Raw genomic sequence first — 17397 nt, 5'->3', positions numbered from 1 at the left:
TTCGTAACATTAGTATACCTCAACACAAATTTGCACTTTTTTAAGGGTTGCCAGTTTGCCAATTGTGTATTATTCACTGTCACAATTTAGTGGATTGTAAGTATTCTACTATGAGGTTTTATTAATTTTTTGATTAATAAAATTGATTATTTTAGCTAGTAAATATTGATCGCAATAGTGGGCCGCTTTTATTGCAGGTCTATGAGTGGCATGTAGATATTCTTGCACCAGCTAGGAATTAGGTTTGGACACAAATTAAAATGTTAGCATGTGGCACTTGTTCGACAAATCTTTTACTTTTTTCACACCCTAACCATAAATTACTGTTAAAAACATACGGGAAAAATCTTTAACAGAACAAACTGTACAGCTGTGGACAAGCCCTTAACCCATGCTGTTCTGCTATTTAAAGTTGGTACATTTATATACAGTACAACAGAGGTAGATGTATCCTCTTTCTTCTGCTTTTTCCAGGATAAAAAGCGGAAGTGGTTTGTGCAATGACTGTGCTCTTCTTACCTAAGATTACAAAACTTTTTATGTCATTTTTCTGATAGAGAAGCCACAGGACAAGGAAGATAAATCTTTATTTTTAGATAACATACATACCAGCAAGCTCTGTGTCAAGTAAATTGTGCAACTAATTGATTCATAGTTTCATACAGATACATTGGAAATAGTTAAATATGGTTGAATAATCACATACTAAGGGGCAGATTTATTAAGATTCGAATTGTAAATTCAAATTCAAATTTGAATTGTTGGTCAAAACTCACAAATTCAAATTGGGAACCTCTTCCCCTGGCAGATGAAGGTACAGGTTGAATGGTTCCCGCCAAGGCAAGAGCTTGAACGATGGCGAGGAATTTGGCTCTGTCTGAGGTTATGGTTGGAAGCCTGGAAATGATAGGTAGGTCCTGATCAGAGTCATCAGCGGATAGAACCTGGCCTTCCTCGTCAGAGGGAGAGAACAGTTCCCTGGGGGAGTCTGGAGGGGAGGGTGCGTGATGTTTTGAGGTCCCCGGGCGACATTCATGATGTGTGGGTTGAGATAAGTGCTCAAGCACTTTGTCTAAGGTCTCTGGAATGCGGGCCAGATGTTGAATGCCTGCAAGTGAGAGGGAAATAGCCCTAAGAAGTTCAGGGTCTGAGCTACCTGCCGAAGGTATCGGTAGTGAGTCAGTATTTCTGCAGGCCCCACACATAGAATCAGCCGAGGCCGAAGAAAGTTTTGTTTTACAATTTGAGCAGGCCAAAAATGAGACCTGTGGGTGTGTTTGAGCTGAGGACTTGTTGGTCCTGGGCTCTTCTGCCTTGTTGGCCATTGTGCTCCTTCCCCTAGTCTAGAGGGTAGGGTGTAAAAACCCCAGTAGGGAATTTTATGCAGTAAAGTACGTTTTTTTTTTTTAAAAGGAGGCAGGGGTAGCCAGCCTAGAGAAGATAAGCCCTGTGGGCTTCTCCTTGGTGTAGTACGTAGTCTATGGAGATAACAAGGCATAGGTAGTTATAATAATAGGGGCCCCTGGGGGCCCTGCGCTCTTTCCCCCTATGTGCATAGAAGAATAGAGACTTGCCTGTCAGCGCTGTGATGTGCGTAGGAAGGTGGTGCTGGCTGTGAAGCCTGGTCTGGGCTCTGCATGGGGTGGAGGAATGGTGCGAAAACAGCATGTGGAGCCGGTGAGCACGGTCCTGAGTAGGACAGAAGGAGAGAGAGGGAGAGCCGAAGTTAGGGCGGTGGATAAGCAGGTTGTCGGCTGAAGCTGTAAAAGCTTTCCGATAGGAAAGTTACTAACCTGCTCCTCATGAGTGAGAAGTGCGCCGGAGTCCCATAAGCGTTAGAATGCAGGCAGAGAAGGATGCTTCGGCGGGAAGAGACAGAGAGAGGCGTGGGTGGTGGGACGCAAGGGGAGAGCGTGGCGTTGGAACGCAAGTAAGATTTTGTTGGCCATTTGCTGCTGTTAGCAATATGTGTTGCCAGGGTGGTAAAACTTTGGATAAAGAATTTTGTACTCACCAAAGAAGCCAGCCAATCCGTGCCCAGTGAGTTCTGTCCCCTGTGAAGAAACACACAGATAAATATATATATGCACACAAGTGAAATATATATGTATATGTATGTTAGTATACATCCAGGTGGGTGTATACCACTGCTGCAGACCTCCGGAGAGTGGGAAAACAGTGCAGGGGGTGAGGAGCAAGCCTACAGACCTCTGTAGAGCGGGAAGGCTGAAGGGCAGGAAGAATATAGCTGGAGAGGCTCTTGATTCAATCAGTGGCCCCTAAGCGTGGCGTGATCTTAGACCGGGCCTTGATCAGTGCTCCAGCCACTTAAAATGGTGTCTTCTCCTTCTGAGGACACTAAAAGAAACTGGGGGTAGTAGGAGGAGGCAGGGGATGAAGCCCAGAGCAGGAGGAGGAGTCATAATTTTCAACTTAGTGTCCATCTCCAGCTGTAGGATCTTCATCCCCATGGAGCCTGTGTCCCCCAATTAGGCAAGAGAAACATATATAATAGATGTGCTAAAATATTTAAGAGAAACGTGAATTTGCAAGTAGACTGAAAATCCTGACTGTTTAATAAACAGGGGGGGGTGCCATTTTTCAGACACGACATTGACTGCTATAGAAATTCATCACCTTTCACTCGGAAAGATTTTTAGTGCTATTTGTCAAGATTAGTACTTTTTTTCTTTAATAAATTATAACTATTTGGGGGTTATTTAAAAGACACTAAGCTTGCCCAGGAACAGGAACCCATAGCAACCAGTTAGAAGGTAGCTTTTACTGGTCACCTGTTTAAAGATGTTTTAAACATCTTATTGGTTGCTATGGATTACTGCTACTGGGAAAACCTTTTATAGTATACAGCAGGGATCCCCAGCCTTTTTTTATCCGAGAGCCAAATTTAAATGCAAAAAGAGTTGAAAAAGTTCCTGTAGATGACAAAAAGGGCTGTGATTGGCTATTTGGTAGCCCCTATGTGGACTGACAGCCTACAAGAGGTACTGTTTGGCAGTACACCTGGTTTTAAAGCAACCAAAACATGCCTAAAAAACAGGAATTCAAAAATAAGCACCTGCTTTGAGGCCACTGAGAGCAACATCCAAGGGGTTGGCGAGCAACATGTTATTTGCAAGCTACTGGTTGGGGATCACTGGTATACAGTATATTTGAAAACTCTGACTTTGCATAAAAATGTGAAAATAACATATAAACCAAAACATTTTTGGTATAGTTAAAAGGTTGGTCTAGCAGCCAGACATCAAATTTCTATCAGAAGTAAAATTTAGATGCACAGATGTTATATTTTAATACAGTACCATGTCAGGTATCAATGGTGAATTCAAAATGGATGACTAATGAAAATAAAACAGAACGAGAAAGAATACATTCATTAAAAAAATAATTATTCAACTCAGAATAAATTCATGGGAAAAACAAAATTACAGGCATTAAGGTATCAGCCAGGTCAAGTCTTTTTCAGTAAGAAACATTTCTACATAGGTATGCTATATATCTATACATCTTTCAGTTGACAATTGCTAGTTGGTAATCTTAACAGTGATTATTAGTCAACTGTAATATTCAAGTAGTCTGTGGATTTTATTTACAAGTATAATGAAGGATTAGAGGTGGGAATCCTTTAAGTGGTGGTTCACCTTTAAGTTAACTTTCAGTATGTTTTAGAATGACCAGTTATAAGCAACTTTTCAATTGGCCTTCATTTTTTTTTTATTTCTTATAGTTTTTGAATGATTTGCCTTTTTCTTCTGACTCATATTTCAAATGGGGGGTCACTGACCCCATCTTAAAAACAAATGTTACAAATTTATTGTTATTACTTTTTATTAGTCATCTTTCTATTCAGGCTATCTCCTCTTCATATTACATATTGCTGAAATTGCAAACTGGAGAGCTGCTGTGTAAAATGCTAAATAGCTAAAAACACAGACAATTAAAAATAAATAAATAAAACCAACTGCAAATTGTTTTAGAATATCACTCTCTACATCATACTAAAATTTAATTTAAAGGTGAACAACCCCTTTAATTCTTATATCCTGGTACACGGGTCACAGTCCAAAAACATATGCCCATATATTTCCCTGGAACCTGTTATCCAGAAAGTTCTGAATTACAATAATACCATCTCCCATTGATTCCATTGTATTCACTTAATCAAAAATTTTAAAATAATTCATTTTTCTCTGTAATAATAAAACACTAGATTGTAGTTGATCCTACTAAGATGTAATTAATACTTATTGAGAAGCAAAATCAGCCTATTGGGTCCCGAGCATTCTAATTTAACAGGTCCAATACCTTATATCATCTATGAAGCATGTATAAGCATGTAAGTATACATTCCATGTATTTTTCTAGGGTAAATGACTCATCCTAAACTGTACAGTATGTTCAAAATTAACTCATATTTTCCTTTTACCTGCTGTGACTATCATCTTCCGTTTTCGATCATTTCAACATTCTTTTTTTTTTGTCCTTTTTAAGGGGAATTATTATAACATGCCCTCCATGTTTTCTCATAGACTGAACAAAGAAATACTATAGAACTATGGCAGCACAAGTATTTGACTGACAATTAAGATTCTGCAATGGCCCTTTAAAGGAAAATTCAACCCTAAAGTTAAAAAAAACCCTACCCCCTATACATAGACCCCCCTCCCTCCCTCCCTGGAACCCCACGCAAATGCCCCTAACATTTTACTTACTCCTCGGTGCAGAGTTAGGCATCGGAGTTCATGGGCGCCATCTTCTTCGCTTCGGAAATCTAAAGGATTAATTTTAAAGAACATTCAAAGAAAATGTTTCTTAATAAGTTGCAGTTTTATAGCTGAAGTTGAATTCAATTGTAAGAATAAAAATACAAACAAATGGACAATAGCAAGACAAACAAAATCTTATATATGTAATGGCTACAGTGTTAAAGTAAAAGGGAGAGATATTAATGGGTATTAAGGGGCATATTTATCAAGGGTTGAATTTCAAATTTAAAAAACTTCGAAATTCAAATTCAGAAAGACCAACCAAAATTAAGTAGAATTTTTTTTTGGGTTGAATAGATCCATTTTTGATCGAATAGGTCCATATTCGGCTGAATTCGAATTGTGCGAATCGAAGAAATAGCGTATTCTATCAAATTCAATTATAAGTTTTTCCCCAAAAAATTGATTTTTCAGAGTCCACCAATTAACTCCAAATGAGTTCTAGGAGGTTCCCCATAGGCTAAAACAGAAATTCAGCAGGTTTTAGATGGCGAATGGTCGAAGTTAAATTTTTAAAGAGACAGTATGTAGGTATTCTAATTTTTTTCAATTTCAAATCGAATTTGGACTATTCCCTAGTCGAAAAAAAAAAAATGAAACACAAAAACTAGCTTGAAATTCGAATTTTTTTCATTCGAAAATCCACCTCGACCTTTGATAAATCTGCCCCTTAGTATTTCGAGTTGTTTAGTCAACAGCTGGAGGGCAGCAATCTCTATCTAAAGCTACAGTAAGTTTATTAAGGCAGGAAGGCTACCAAATGACATGAGACACTAATTGACCAACAAAGCAATTCAAAGTTGAATCATGTTGGTCAGCCTGTACTAACTTATAGTAAGAGTATTATTATATGTCTTTTGGTAGCCTTCCTGCCTTAATAAACGTACTGTAGCTTTAGAAAGAGATTGCAGCCCTCCAGCTGTATACTGTTTACCAGTAGAGAGGACTGGGCAGGATCCATCTTGCAATACAGTGTTAAAATAGTACTGGTTGCTTCATACTAAGGATATGTAGAAACACAAGCTTTGGGTAACCCGAAGATGTATGGGAATAAACACAAACTACAAATACTAATTTGCTATGATTTATACATACAGTGTGCCTGCTTGTAAATTTACATCACCGCTATGACATTGTAGTTTGTATAACTCACACAAATATGTGTTATATGTTGTTATCACCCTTAGGGGCAGATTTATCAAGGGTTAAATTTTCGAGTTCATGGGAGTTTGTCCGATAACCTCCCATAAACTTGAAATTCGAAAAAAAACAAGCAATCTAAAAAAAAATTAATTGAATTATTCAAATTCGGGTGCATGGGATCGACCCACAAACTCGAGGCGAATTGGAATCGAATTGGAATTGAAGATTTTTTAAAAAAAACCTCAAATCTAATTTTAACTATTCCCCAGTGGAATTCCACTAAAAAACTTGAAAATTCAAATTCGAACTTCAAAAATTAGAATTTTCACTTCGACCCTTGATAAATCTAACCCTTAATATAATAATATCACTGTGCATAATTAAAGACACAAAGTTATTACAGTATAAGTGAACTCCACACTTAGTGCAGGGAATTGTGCAGGGGTGTCCAAACTTTTCGCAAGGGCCAGATTTGGTGATGTGAAAATGTGCGGGGGCCAACCATTACATTCAGCCTGACACCGATATCCCTTCCGAGGTAGCTAAATAGCGATTTAGGCCCTAAATTAGTAATAAAATGTTGCAACCCTTGGTGTGTCAAACAAGGGTATGGCCAAATAGTATTCAGTGCTGTGTACAAATCTTTGTAGCCCCTTACATTTGTCCAAGACCCCATATTGTGTTGCTTTGTTACAATTGCCTTTTAACCCCATTGGAACAATAGGATGTGGGCCCTGCTTTTTTAATCCCTTCCAGACCCCACTTTGCTCATCATGGAGCCCTATTTCACTTGACCTCCTGCTCCAATTTCACTTCCCCATCCTAGCAGCTTCTTACTCTCCTTCTCTTCATACTGGACCTCTCCCCTTCACCCACCTCCACTATTGTCTCCCCTGTCCCTTTCGCTTCTCATTCACACTACCGACATCCCTCCTGTCCAGGCAGCACTTGGAAGATGGCTACTAGGAAGCAACAAAATGTTGATCATATTTAAATGCTGCCGTCTCAGGGCCATCACTGCTCCCTGCTGCGCTGTGCTGAGCGTGTGTGTGCATGCAAGCAGGCCTCGGGTCCTTCTTCTGGCTAGTCGCGTCAGGATGAGGATGCGCAATCAATCCCTACATGCAGACGCAGCGCACGCCGCAAGAGCTCCCCGGTGCCCCGGCAGGCCAGTCCGACCCTGTGTGTGGGCCATATTCTGGTATACTTTTGGAATTTGCTGGTATTCTGGTATACTTTTGGACACTCCTGGCTTAGTAGCAGCACCATCTTATATTCCGGTATCCACTTGTCCCTAAGTTAAAATAAAAGGTAGCGTTGCACTTCTAAGGGCAGGGACACACGGGCAGATTCGGGGAGATTTAGTCGCCTGGAGACTAATCGCCTCTTCTTCGGGTGACAATTTTCCTTGAACTCCCTTCCCCCTGCCTTCTACCTGCTATAATGAGAAAACACCAGCGCAATGGCACTCGTGGTGCTTCGATTTCCGAAGTTGCCTCACAAGGAAAGCACAGCGAGTGCATTGCCGCAGGCGATTTGACATTTTAGCAGCAGAAGGCAGTTCAGGGAGATTGTCACCAGAAGAGGCGATTAGTCGCCAGGTGACTAAATCTCCCCGAATCTGCCCGTGTGCCCCTGCTCTAAGGCTTCGTGTGTGCCTACAAAGAAAAGAGTATACTGATAGTGTGTTAGTTTTTTAATGAGTGACCCGTGTAACAAATTAGATCTACTCACATTCGATAGTGATAGTTAATCCTCCTGTGGGTTATACCTGCTGAACGAAGACTGCATATAGTGAAGTACTAGATGGTAGATTCGTGAGTCTTCCTGCCATACAATCCCGTGCAAATATTCAAATTACTGCTCCCACGAAACTACCATCTAGCAGAGTTTTGCAGAGTTCATAAGACGCTCGCAGACCTGAAACCGTTTGAGACAGGGATCCACGAGGAAGGAATATGACCCGGGAAATTGAAACCCCGCAACCTTCAAACCAGTGCAACAAGTGCTGCCTGCAGAGAAAACCCGCAAACACGGAGACCAATCTATGACCAGGATATGCCGACTTGTAGATTCAATCTTATAACTACCATCCAAGTGCGGCCATATGAGAGGCTTCCACAGTACTTCACTATATGCAGTTTTGGTTCAGCAGGTATAACCTCGCGGAGGATTCCGTCCAACACATTCATATAAGTGCTAACTATCACTACTGTATGTGAGTAGATGTAATTTGTTACACGGGTCGCTCATTTAAAAAGACAACACACATCAGTATACTCTTTTCTTTGCAGGCACGCGCAAAGCCTTAGAAGAGCACCACTACCTATTACCTTTTATAATTCAAGACACATCTCCAGTGCCTTGAAGCATCCTGACAGTGATTTAAAAAACAAAATCCCATTAAGACAAATAGTAGCTACACATATAAGAAATTATATTATGATCCATCTACTTAAAGAGGTTGCTCAGCTTTTAATTAAACTTTTTTATAATGTAGAGCGTGGTATTCTGAGACAATTTGAAATTGGTTTTCATTTTATAGTACTGGCGTTTTTTTAGTTATTTAGCTTTATATTCAGCAGCTCTCCGGTTTGCAATTTCAGCATCTAGTGGCTAGGGTTCAAATTCCTCTACCACTGATTTGAATATAGGGCAGGGTTATTAACAGGAGAGGGCCTGAATAGAAGTATGAGTAATAAAAGAAACAATAACAGTTAGGGGCATATTTATCAAGGGTCTTATTTCGAATTGAAAAAACTTCGAAATTCGAATTTAAAAAGACCGACCAAATAAAGTCGAAGTTTTTTTTAGGTCAAACAGGTCCGTTTTCAATCGAATAGATCCATATTCGAATCAAGGAATAGTGCATTCGATCGAATTCGAAATTTTTGCATTTTTTTCATTTGAAAATTCACCTCGACCTTTGATAATGTGTAGCCTTACAGAGCATTTCTTTTTAGATGGCGCCGGTGACCCATCTGAAAGCTGGAAATATAAAGGCAAATAATTCGAAAGTTATAAAAATAATGAAGACCAATTGAAAAGTTGCTTAGAATTAGCCATTCTATAAAATACTTAAAGGGGTTGTTCACCTTTGAGATAACTTTTAGTATGATGTAGAGAGTGATATTCTGAGACAATTTACAATTGGTTTTCATTTTTTATTTGTGTATTTTAAGTTATTTAGCTTTTTATTCAGCAGCTCTTCAATTTCAATCTTAAGCAATCTGGTAACTAGGGTCCAAATTACCCTAGCAACCATGCACTGATTTGAATAAGAGACTGGAATATGAATAGGAGACAACGGAATAGAAGGATCAATAATAAAAAGTAACAATAACAATATATTTGTAGCCTTACAGAGCATTTGTTTTTTAGAAGGGATTCAGTGACGCCCATTTGAAAACTGCAAAGAGTTAGAAGAAAAAGGAAAATAACTATAAAAATATAAAAAATAAATAATGAAAACCAATTGAAAAGTTGCTTAGAATTGGCTGTTCTATAACATAATAAAAGTTACCTTAAAGGTGAACCACTCCTTTAAGGTTAAATCAAAGTGAACCACCCCTTTCATTAACTGAGCTAAATTTAGTTTGTATGTGGATTGCCCTTTGGATTAACCATCCCCCCAGGTGTTTGTTTTACCTTCTTCTGGATCAGATAGATTAGACGTTGGGCAGATTTCACTTGGACAAAAGATTGATAGACATCTACAATATCATCTGCTGTGTATAGGATCCCTTGTCCTGAACCCGTTATCCAGAAAGCTCAAAATCACAGAAAGGCCATCTCCCATGGACTTCACTTTAATTTACTAATTCAAAGTTTTAAAAACTGCTTCCTTTTTCTCTGTAATAATAAAACAATAGCTTGTACTTGTCCCTAACTAAGAAATAATTAATCATTATTGGAGGCAAAATCCAATCCTATTGGGTTTATTTAATGTTAAAATAATTTTTTACTAGACAACGGTGATCCAAATTAGAAAAATACCCCTTATCCAGAAAACCAGAGGTCCAGAGCATTCGAGATAACAAGTTCCATTCCTGTATTGAGTAAATTATGAATTTGTTGTGGAATTGAAAATGTATTATTCTGTGAAAACATCCACAAAGATTTTCACCCAAACAAAGGAGGTAAATATCTCTGGATGACTTTGAGACATAAGCCTCAGCATTGCACAAGTTGGAATTTTTCTTTTGTCTCCAGTATAGGAAGTATTGCAGTATTGCACTAGCACAAAAACACAAGGCAGGAAACTAAACCCATGGAGCTAACTGCCTCAACACCCACTGGTCAAAACACTTAGAAGCAGGATTTAAACCTTATTAGACAAACAGAGAAGAAGTTTTATGGAAGTATGGTGTGCTCCAGAGATAATGAAAGTCTAAACCACTCAGAGTGGTATATTTATCAAACAGTGAAGTTAGAGATCGCCACAGTCCGATAGAGTGAAATTCCGCCACTCTCCTTTCATTTCTATGGGATTTTAAAAGAGTATTTATCACTGGGTGAAAGTTCACCTTTAAATATGCCATAGAAATGAATGTAGAAATGGTGGAATTTTATTCTAACAGACTGTGGCTGTCTAACTTCACTCTTTGATAAATATACCCAGAGTTTATGAAATATACATGAGTGTGCTGGTTAATTTCTATTCAGTTCTTAGAGGGCCAAGCCAAAAGTCCAGCTAGGATACAATTCATGGAGAATATCTAGGTACTCCTGAAATCCTAGGTCATTTAGGGTGACATTCCAGGTGAACACTTATTTACTGTCCTAAATTACAGTAACAATAAATATTTAAATTGTTCTTGTTTTGAAAGGCGAGGGGGTCAGAAATCCCAAAATATGGCGGCTGAGGGCATCTTGATCACTTTAAGGCAGGAGTCCCCAACCGCCGGGCCGCGGACACTCGCGCACTGGGCTCGGCAGCAAAAATGAGATGCGCGTCCAAATTTGCTGCCAACCTCCGCCGACGCCAACCCCACCTCGCTGACCCCACACCCCTGGTCCTCGGTCCAAAAAATGTTGGGGACCCCTGCTTTAGGGCATTTGTCATGCATGCTAGTCACTAGAATGGAGGATCCAACCAGAGATTAAAAAAATCTATATCATGTCATTCACATTAGTCTCTGCATCAATGGACCTTACAATCTAAACATACACAATATGGGGAATTTTATCAGAAGGCCAGAAAGCACAGGGACAACTTCCAAATGCAAGTTGAACTATCCATACTCCAATAGAGGTAATATCATTTGTTTGACTCATCTCTGGCCAGCATTCTGGGATGTTAGGTACCTCTAGTGACTTTTCTCCTGCCTATAATCATCTTCAATCTTGTCTGATGATTGACTTTTACTCTGCTTAGCCAAAGTTTTTTTTTTTTTACATGTTTTTCCAAGTGCTAAGTGCCTTCTCATAAGCACAATACTTGTAACAATTTAAAAAAAACAAGTGCGCAATGTTGGCAAATATTCCAAACTGGCAATATTCTGCACAAACATGTTCAGTCCTTGCTAGAATTTTATTTGATAGGATTTTATTTCAGAAATAAGTAAATATATATATTTCACAGGCAAACGTACATAGAGGAAGGGATGCTGTGAGAAGCTGTTGCCATGCTGACTGTGGATGGCTATCTGTAACTCATTAACTGAACCATCTGCGGGCTGATTGAAAATGCTACATCTAAAATCTTCTAAAATCTGCGTTGTACTAGTTTAACTCTTTTTGTACGACACTTAAAGGGGTGGTTCACCTTCAGGTTCACTTTTAGTTTGTTATAGAATGGCTAATTCTAAGCAACGTTTCAATTGGTCTTCATTATTTATATTTTATAGTTTATGAATTATTTGCCTTCTTCTCCTGACTCTTTCTAGCTTTCAAAAGGGGGTCACTGACCAAACAAATCCTCTCTAAAGCTACACATTTAGGGGCCCATTCACTTAGTTCGAGTGAAGGAATAGAGGGAAAAATACTCGAATTTCGAGTCGTTTTTTGTGCTCCTCGACTATCGAATTGGCGTGAATTTGTCTGAGTAGAATGATTCGAATAAATCGAGCGCAAAAACGCTGCGACTATTCGCCCATTCGATAGTCGAAGTACTGTCTCTTTTAAAAATACTTTGACTGCATACTTCCCCACCTAAAACCTACCGAATTGCTTTAAAAGCCTATGGGAAAGTCCCATATGCTTGTTTTCTAAGTTTTTGATCGAATAAAAAGACATTCCATCGAATGAAAATCCTTCGATCGAATATTCGATCGTGCGACTATTCGCCGGGCGAATATTCGCTCATTCGACTATTCGCCAGCACGTAAATTCGCCCAAATTGCCTATTCGATTCCATTCCCCAGTCGAATTTCGAGGGATTTAACCCCTCGAAATTAGACCCTTGATACATCTGCCCCTTATTGTTATTGCTACTTTTTATTACTCATCTTTCTGTTCCGACCCTCCCATATTAATATTCCATATTCTCATTCAAATCAATGCATGGTTGCTAGGGTAATCTGGACCCTAGCAACCAGATTGCTTATGCTGAAAACTGGAGAGCTGCTGAATAAAAATCTAAATCACTCATATACAAATAATAAAAAATGAAAACCAATATCACTCTCTACATCATACTAAAAGTTAACTCAAAGGTGAACAACCCCTTTAACTCTTTCCTACCCAGCTGTTTTCACATCTCCTGAAAAAGCAAGCTACTGTGCAACTTACCCCTATGGGGGTGCAGAAATATAAATACAGGTATGGGATCTGTTATCCCATATCCCCCCGTTATGATTTTGTAGTAGACTTCAGGTATTAAGATCTAAGTTATGGAAAGATCCGTTATCCAGAAAACCCCTGGTCCCAAACATTCTGGATAACAGGTCCCATATGGAATGCCATCTTTCCATATTTTGGATCTTCATACCAATAGTCTACTAAAAAATCATGTAAACATTAAATAAACCCAAATAGGCTGGTTCTGCTTCCAATAAGGGTAAATTAAATCGTACTTTGGATCAAGTACAAGCTACTGTTTTATTAAATAGAAAAAGGAAATTATTTTTTAAAATGTGTATTATTTGATTATAATGGCATCTATGAGAGACAGCCTTTCGTAATTCGGATCTTTCTGGATAACAGCTCTGTGGATAACGGATCCCATACCTGTACTATAAAATTTAAAGTTTGTAGGGGAATGGTTAATCTATGCTTTAAGCCTCTTAAGACATCAAATTCACTCTATTCGCACAATGGGGTATATTTATCAAAAAGTGAAGGTAGAGATTGCCACAGTCCTCTGTTTGACAGCACACCTGGTTTTTATGCACCAAAACTTGCCTCCAAGCCTGGAATTGAAAAATAAGCACCTGCTTTGAGGCCATTGGGAACAACATCCAAGGGGTTGGTGAGAGACATGTTGCTCCCAAGACACTGGTTGGGGATCACTGCTTTCGAGTAAGGGCAGCTTACATTCCCAAGTGAAAATTGCTTCAAAGAGTGACAATTTTTAGGTCCTCTGACATTACCTCTTAGAGGACAAGGAAAGGCTATTAAAGAGTTAAGCGTCATGAAAGGCATACCTCTAGTGTTGCCATTAGTGGTATTCAATCTCCTTTATGTCAAGCCTTTTTTTGGATCCCATCATTCACCTCTCCTGCTCCAAGACCAAGACTGTGGAAGATGAGAACAACATAGAATTAGTAAGCAGCGCAAACGCATAGATAAAATTAGTGGGTGCCCCTTGTACTGTGGGAGAATGAGTGCTCCCAAGCACTGACCCTGGCAAAGCCCTCCCTTCATTAAGTGCACCAATCACAACACACTAACAAGTAGGGATGCACTGAATTCAGGATTGGTTCGGGATTCAGGATTCACACTTTTTCAGCAGGATTCCGATTCAGCCAAATCCTTCTGCCCGGCCATACTGAATCCGTATCCTAATTTGCATCGCTACTAACAAGGTTGGCATGGTGATGCACGCATTAAGGTGGAAGATATATGCACTGATTGGCCACTGCTTATTACTTTGCCCTCTGAGTTGATCAATGTGTGGTTTGCTGCTACTCCTTTCTCGTTCACCAGCTTGCTATGTCCTGGCAACGCTACCTATTCAGCACAGAATTTTTGGCATGTGTGCAAATTGTTGGTGCTGCCAGCCATCTTAGTGATGTCACAGAGAAGAGAATGGCGGCTGCAACTGAACTCGTTTCAGAGGGCACAGCGGGACAAATCAGAAGAAATTTGAAAAAAACCTTTAGCCGTGGGGTTGTATGACATGGTGGAGACTTGAGGTAATAGCTTTCCCTGTCTTTACGCTACAAAAACTATGGAAGCCAAAGTGGTCTGTGTGCTGCCTCAGAGATCACCTGACCAGAAATGCTACAACTCTAACTGTAACAGGAAGAATTGTGGAAGCAAAAGACAGAACTCTGTCTGTTAATTGGATCATATGACCTAACATGTATGGTTTGTTTCATGTGTTTATGTGCACCGTAAATCTAAGATCCAAGGGGGCTGCCCTTATTTTTTTAAAATGGCAATATTCTATTAAGGATTGCCCAATAGCATATACTACTAAACATTTATATTATTATGAAAATGGTTTATTTACTTGAAGTATGGTTTTATACATGAGCTGTTTTATGCAATATATTTTTAGAGACCTACATTGTTTGGGGGCATAGTTTTCCTTTAAGAGAAATTTGCTTAGGAAGGTATTCCAGATATCCAGTTGCAACATCTCTATTGAGTTTAAGCATATTCAATGATTAAAATAATGCCTCTGTACAATAGGGTTGCCGTCTGGCTGGTATTTTAACGGCATGGCCTGTAAAAATGATGGCTGATCCCAATGTTATTAATAGGGAAAAAAGAGTTAGAGCTAGAAAAGAGTCAGAAGAAAAAGGCAAATAATTAAAAAAACTATAGAAAATAAATAATGAAGACCAAGTGAACATTTGCTTAGAATTGGTCATTCTATAACATACTAAAAGTTAACTTAAATCAAAATTGTCATTTTTTGGACTCTTCTGGGGCAAATTTATGAAAATTCGCCAGCATGACGTCATTTTGCCACTTCGCCGATTTACTAACAGTACCTGGCGTAAATTCGCTAGCGAAGTAGATAGACAGACTATATCGGTACTTCGCACCCTTACGCCATGTGAAGTTGCACTCTGGCGAAGGGAAGTAACTACGCTAATTCACTAAGTTGCGGATTTTAGTGAACGTTACCTTTTGCGCCAGACTTTACTTCGCCAGCTCAGACCGGGCAAAGTGCAATAGAGTAGAAAGGAGTTGGTCAAAAAAAAGTTGAAAATTGTTCTAAGTCCCAAAAAACGCTGGCATTTTTACTTTTTACTGGGTAATAGGCTGAAATTTTTTTTTTTGGGATACCCTCATTCCCCCTTACATTTGGCACCTAAACTATACAGTGGGCACATGTGTAAGACAATATAAGACCTCTATTTAATGTTATTAATTTTCCCTGGCCTTGTGTAGTGTAATGTAGTTGCTGCAGCATATACGTCCATTCAACTTTAACTGCACGCCGAATGCTACAGTAATTAGGCATCGCTATCGTAACTTCAGACTGCTTATCGTATTATCGCTAGCGCAACCGTTCGTTAACCTGTGCACAACTTCGGATCTTCGTGAATATACGCTGCCCTGTCGAATCTATGCCTGGCGAAGTGTTGTGAAGCGAGTGAAGCCGTCGCTGGTGCAACTTTGAAGCCCCTAAATTTGCCCCTTCATGCACTGTATCCAGAAGGGCCAGTCAGTTGGGAGCACGTAGGTGTACCACCCTCCTGTCCCCTAACTTGTGTGTCATTCTAACTCGCAAGTTGGTAAGTCAGGAGGTGTAACCTGCAATAGGACACTGTCCCTACTGCTTTCCTAAGACAGGCTCTAAGGACAAGGGATCACATCTGATGCACCTTCTGACCCAGCTCTCTGTACCAGGTGCCGGATTTTTGATCTAGCACTGCCATGAGTAGAATTGCCTTGGGGTATGCGCTCAGTAAGTTAGGACTAAAGGATTCAACCTTTTACCCCATAGAGCTCTTGTAGTGTCACCCTGGAAGATGAAAAAAACCCTGATATCTTTCTTCACTTAGCACTGTATTGTATGGCACTTAATATGCTATAATATTGATGCTAAACGTTGCATGAGGCATATAGTTTCTTTCTAGTGCTTTTACAATAAACTATTGTATTAGGGATGGTTTACTAATTTGTGCAAACCCTTGCTGTTTAAATCTAATTCTGTTGAATATTAACACTGTCAAAATAAACTTTTACACCAGTGATAGTAAAAGGACTTTTTTTCTTACAAGTGGAAGGGGTGTCCCCTTTGTGGCAATTCTAGTGTCACTTCTCCCCTCCTCCAGCTCTCATGCCTGTTCAATGATCAGGGAAGTGTTTTGCAATTTCCAGTGGGTTGGAGAGACGGTAACGGCATCATTATGCTGGGAACTGCAGCTGGCAAACAACACTGAGCAGAGTGCAGGAACCAGCGGCTAACCGACAGAAGCAAGGTGAGAACTACCTGCAAGCAATTCCCCCTTTGGCATCAAGCGGGGAAAATATCATCAGCATTTTATTTTTACAGAGTATGTTTCTCTGTCTGATATTACCTAATTCTGAACTCTTTTAAGTCTGTTCAGGATGGGACTTTTATCCTTAATTTACATACTATACTAGTAAATATATTTAGTTATTTAGTTACATTTGGCTAATGTAGTTATTGTATTATTTAAGTATGTTATCTTTCATTGTGTGCAATTAATTATGCAGATGAATTAATACATAATGGTGTTATATATATATATAGTGGGCACAGAAACTAACGTTTCGGCTGGAACACCAGCCTTTTTCAAAGTGGTGTTCCAGCCGAAATGTTAGTTTCTCTGCCCACACTATATTCAATTTTTTTGATGAGTTGTAAGACCCGTGAGTGCTCCTTGAGGATGATACACGTTTAAGTTATATATATATATATATATATATTAAAGGTACATTGTACTTGATCCAAACTTGGGGCAAATTTACTAAAGGGTGAAGTCACTAATGCTGGCGAAAATTCGCCAGAGTGACGTCATTTCGGAACTTCGCCGATTTACTAACGGTCGCTAGCGTAACTTCACTAGTGAAGGAGATAGACTGTAGCGATACTTCGCTCCCTAACGCCAGGCGAATTTTCACTCTGGCGAATGGACTTAACTAAGCAAATTCACTAAAATGCGGATTTTACTGAACGTTACCTCTTGCGCCAGACTTACCTTCGCCACCCCAGGCCAGGCGAAGTGCAATAGAGTAGATAGGAGTTCCTCAAAAAATAGTTGAAAATGTTCCACAAAAAACGCTAGGTCTTTTCCTTTTTCAGGGTGATAGGCTGCAAAAGAGCGTACATTTTATTGGGGGTAACCGGCTTCCCCCCTACATTTCCTAACATATGGCACAT

General features: G+C 39.4%; 1 long non-coding RNA gene and 1 pseudogene across 1 annotated transcript; one reads left to right on the top strand and one right to left on the bottom strand.

Moving 5' to 3' along the window:
- Positions 1 to 569: 569 nt before the first annotated feature.
- LOC121400589 lies at positions 570 to 13736 on the bottom strand. The gene is made up of 4 exons (XR_005965841.1): positions 13514 to 13736; positions 4731 to 4789; positions 2015 to 2054; positions 570 to 1689 (listed from the first exon to the last, which is right to left on the bottom strand). It is a non-coding gene; the product is annotated as an uncharacterized LOC121400589 (long non-coding RNA).
- A 2625-nt stretch (positions 13737 to 16361) lies between these two features.
- The window catches only part of LOC121400782, a 29765-nt pseudogene continuing 28729 nt past the window's right edge, over positions 16362 to 17397 (top strand).

Source organism: Xenopus laevis, chromosome 2S (genome assembly GCF_017654675.1).
Source record: "Xenopus laevis strain J_2021 chromosome 2S, Xenopus_laevis_v10.1, whole genome shotgun sequence".
NCBI lineage: Eukaryota > Metazoa > Chordata > Amphibia > Anura > Pipidae > Xenopus > Xenopus laevis.
Note: the sequence above shows the minus strand (reverse complement) of the source record. Positions and strands in the feature narration are given on the sequence as shown.